At 41.6% G+C, this 3,718-nt stretch overlaps 1 long non-coding RNA gene across 1 annotated transcript in view; it reads right to left on the bottom strand.

The window, feature by feature from the left end:
* Positions 1-2,827, bottom strand: part of LOC115068211 — a 22,003-nt gene extending 19,176 nt beyond the window's left edge. Inside the window, exon 1 of the long non-coding RNA XR_003847585.1 lies at positions 2,696-2,827. This is a non-coding gene — a long non-coding RNA (uncharacterized LOC115068211). The remainder of the gene's footprint in view (positions 1-2,695) is intronic.
* Between the last annotated feature and the right edge of the window lie 891 nt (positions 2,828-3,718).

A 3,718-nucleotide genomic window follows, 5' to 3' on the forward strand; every position in this document is an offset into this window, starting at 1 on the left:
AAAAACAATATATTACATCAAAGGAAGAGGCTGGATTTTTTTAAAGAGTGACTAGAGGTGCAGCTTAGGAGTAGAGTACTTGCCTAGCATGTGAGAGGCTCTGGGTTCCAGTCTCAGCACTGCAGAAAAAATTTTATTTTTTAATTATCTGAAGACAAGGTTTGGAGATGAAGGCTTTGAAAGTTAGCAGAGCCACAATCATCAACTTGGAGTTTGTCTCCAGTTAGGCTACAAGAGGAGCAGGGCAGCAACCCCACTGCATTCTGAGATATCTGCAGCTGGCTTTAGACAGCCATGCCTAGCAGTTCCCAAGGGAAAAAAAGGGGGGGCAGCTTGTGGATCAGGTGATTTCCATTCTAGTTCTTCCCTGAGTTGGGGTCTGTGAAATCAGCAGCCCTCTGAGTCTTTCTGTAGTTCACTGGGTCTAGGACTTCATCTGGCTAAATAACATCTTCTGGCATAAGTTAATATTTTTGGAAAAGAAAGTACCTGAACCATAGGCCATTTGACTGTACTATGCCTATCAAGAGTATGCTACCTGTGGCTTGTGGGTAGCGTGCACTACAAGAGAGCTATGAATACAGCCCAACACAAAATCATAAAGTTACCTAAAACATTGAGGGGTTTTTTTGTAACTCAATTTCCCAATTCTTCAGCATGAACTTCGTCTATGACAACATTGTGTCGCAATGTCAAAAGGTTGGACATGTCTGTGAGTCTAAAGAATGCAGGTTTGTTGTGGATTTTTTCTCCTCATTCTTGATCTACTGAGAACAACAGAACCAAGAGAAAGAGAAGGCTGAGCTACGTACACATGTTCCCATCCTACAAGTAGCCATGCCACAGTCACCAAGAGAATCTCCTAGTTTGGAATTATTTCAGCTTGGCAGTACTTACTGTAAAGAGCTTGGGAGCTTTTATCTAGCCCCTAAAAGATTATAGGGTTATCTCTTCAGAGGGGGGAATGTTAGAGTAGCAAAAATCCCCATAAAAAAGAGAAAGAGTACACAAAGTTGTCAGGAAAAAGTGATGGGGAGATATGGGAGGAGTTGGAGGGGAGGGAGTGGACGTGGATTTGAACAAAACACCTTATACGCATGTATGAAATTCTCAATAATTTTTTGTTAAAAAAAAGAGCTTACAGAACTCAACTGGTCCATATGTTAATTTTTTTCAATGAGAAGTTTAAAGAAGGGTTACCAGGACCTCTACCTACCAAATGGTAATCACAGATCAGAATGAAGAGTTTTGGGAGGGCCTTAAGGATGATCTAGCACAACTTGTGCCCAAACAAAAAAGGGCTAACTGAAGGTCAACTAGTTACTGAGAAGATCAAGGCTTAATGCAGGTACCATGGTCTTGCATCCATGCCCAACACATGACAATCTTGAGTGAAATGAGAAAGTCAATAACTTATTTGCTATTGTTCTGTAGGGAAGCATATTTAGTGTTCTGTATAATAAAACTGCTCCTCTGAAGGTATGTTTTGAGTTTTCCTTCCCCTAATATAATTTTGTAGCAAATTTTTTCATTAAAAATATGATAGCATACCTGGGAGTGGTGGCTCACGCCTTTAATCCCAGCACTTGGGAGGCAGAGGCAGGCAGATCTTTGTGAGTTCGAGGCCAGCCTGGTCTACATAGTGAGTTCCAGGCTGGGGCTACAGGGAGACCCTGTCTCAAAAAGACAAAAAAATATGATAGCAAATAGAACTGAGACACATATTACACACTTTCCTTCACCATTTATTATACTTTGTGAAGGTGACCGCTCTTAGCTTTTCACTGTTTTTGTTGTTGTTGTTGTTGTTTGGTTTTTTGAAACTGGGTCTCTCTGTAGCCCCAGCTGGCCTGGAACTCAGCATGTAGACCAGGCTGGTGTAGTAAACCTAAAATCTTTTAAGGATTAGATACAAGGTCTCAAATACTTTTGACATTTTGACATTTTTGGCCTTTGGAACAGAGTGTGTTGCTAACAGGCCCAAGGACATTTTGACTTTTAGCCTAGAAACTGGCTACATTTCTTTGGGGTTTTTTACCCTAACTGCCTAGCCAATTCCTACCTCCTATCCTTATCACGCCATCCTCTGAAGGGGTTACCCAAATTGCCAATAGGGAATAGGGACGCAGACCGCTCTGGCTTTATACTTCCTGAGTGAACTGAACAACGTGAGATGAGAATGGTTTTCAGTCTAGTTTAGCAAATAAACTCAAACTGACAATTACAGCGATGGCCCCAAGGTGAAGACTTTGCGGAGAGAGGACATTTAATCCTGACTGGGAAGAGCAAGAAAGGCATCCAAGAAATATTAAAGGTAAAACCTATGGTGAGCTGAGCCTCTAGGGCAGAGAGCAGTTAGGTAGGTGGGGATGGGGGCATTCTAGACAAAGGTAGTTACCAGTCAAAGGGCCCAGAAGCCATGTTGATAAAAAAAAAAAAAGTAGGCAGGAAAGTTTAAGTGGTCTACTTTGGTTGGTGGCCAGATTGCCATAGTGGTGACAAGGGGGTGACATGCTCCCTGAATGAACAATTTCAACTGTGTCTCCCAAGTAAACACAACCTAGTGAAAGCTTGCCAGGCTAGAATAACTTCATAATAGAAATTCCCCAGTCCCATCCCACCATCAATATCTGAACAAAAAGGTCATATACAATATAACTAAGAGAGGTACAGTGAAGCAAGCAGGAGAACTTACCAATAAGTAACTGTCAGCCTCCTGATGAGTCAGCTGTCCCACTGGTGAAATGAATAATTGACCCTGCCATGGATGATCTTCATGGCCTTTCCTGGATTCTGTAATTTGTGAGGACCCCGCCATACATGTTACTAGAAGATGAAAGACAGATGTTTATAGACCTCCAGGGTGTTCAGCAATCAGTGTTTCACTACCATACCTCCTCCATAGTTTCATGAGGCTGAGTGATGTAACTATATCTAATTATAATGTTTTCAAACTATTAGTTGATTTATAATTTCTTTTTGTCTTTTTGAAACATGGTTTCCCTGTAGCTCCAGCTGCCCTGGAACTCACTAAGTAGACCAGGCTGGCCTTGAATTCACAGAGATCTGCTTGCCTCTGCCTCCCAAGTGCTGGCACTACAGGCATGTGCCACCACACCCGCCATGATTCCTAATTTTTTTATTAGAAAGCAGTGATCTAATGGATAAAATACTCAGAAGTTTGGAAATCAGTCTTCTCTCAGGCTTCTATAAAGAGGGAAATTAGGAAATTGAGTATTAAGTAGTTTTTATTCGAACCTTATCTGTACTCATAGGAAGACAATGTACAAAATATACAAAATGATGGGAAAGATATGATCTACAAATAGAGGAATTCTCTTTAGGCCCACTCAGAAAGTTCACATACAATGATCAGTTTAAAATTAGCTGAATAAGGGGGCTGGAGAGATGGCTCAGCAGTTAAAAACACTGGTTATTCTTACAGAACACCCAGGTTTGAATCCCAGCACCCACATGGCAGCTAACAACTGTCCATAACTCCAGTCCCAGGGGATCCAACAGCCTCTTCTGACCTCCGAGGGCATTGCACGACACGGGTTCACTTACCTGCATGCAGGTAATACACATAAAAAATTTTAAAAAAATAAATCAATTGACTGTTATATGTGTGGGTCCATTTCTGGGCTGTCTGCCTGTCCCACTGGTCTGTCTGTCTGTCTGTCTCTGTTACAAGACTATGCTGTCTTGATTACCATAG

Source organism: Nannospalax galili, unplaced genomic scaffold (genome assembly GCF_000622305.1).
Source record: "Nannospalax galili isolate Female #2095 unplaced genomic scaffold, S.galili_v1.0 scaffold167, whole genome shotgun sequence".
NCBI classification, from domain to species: Eukaryota; Metazoa; Chordata; class Mammalia; order Rodentia; family Spalacidae; genus Nannospalax; species Nannospalax galili.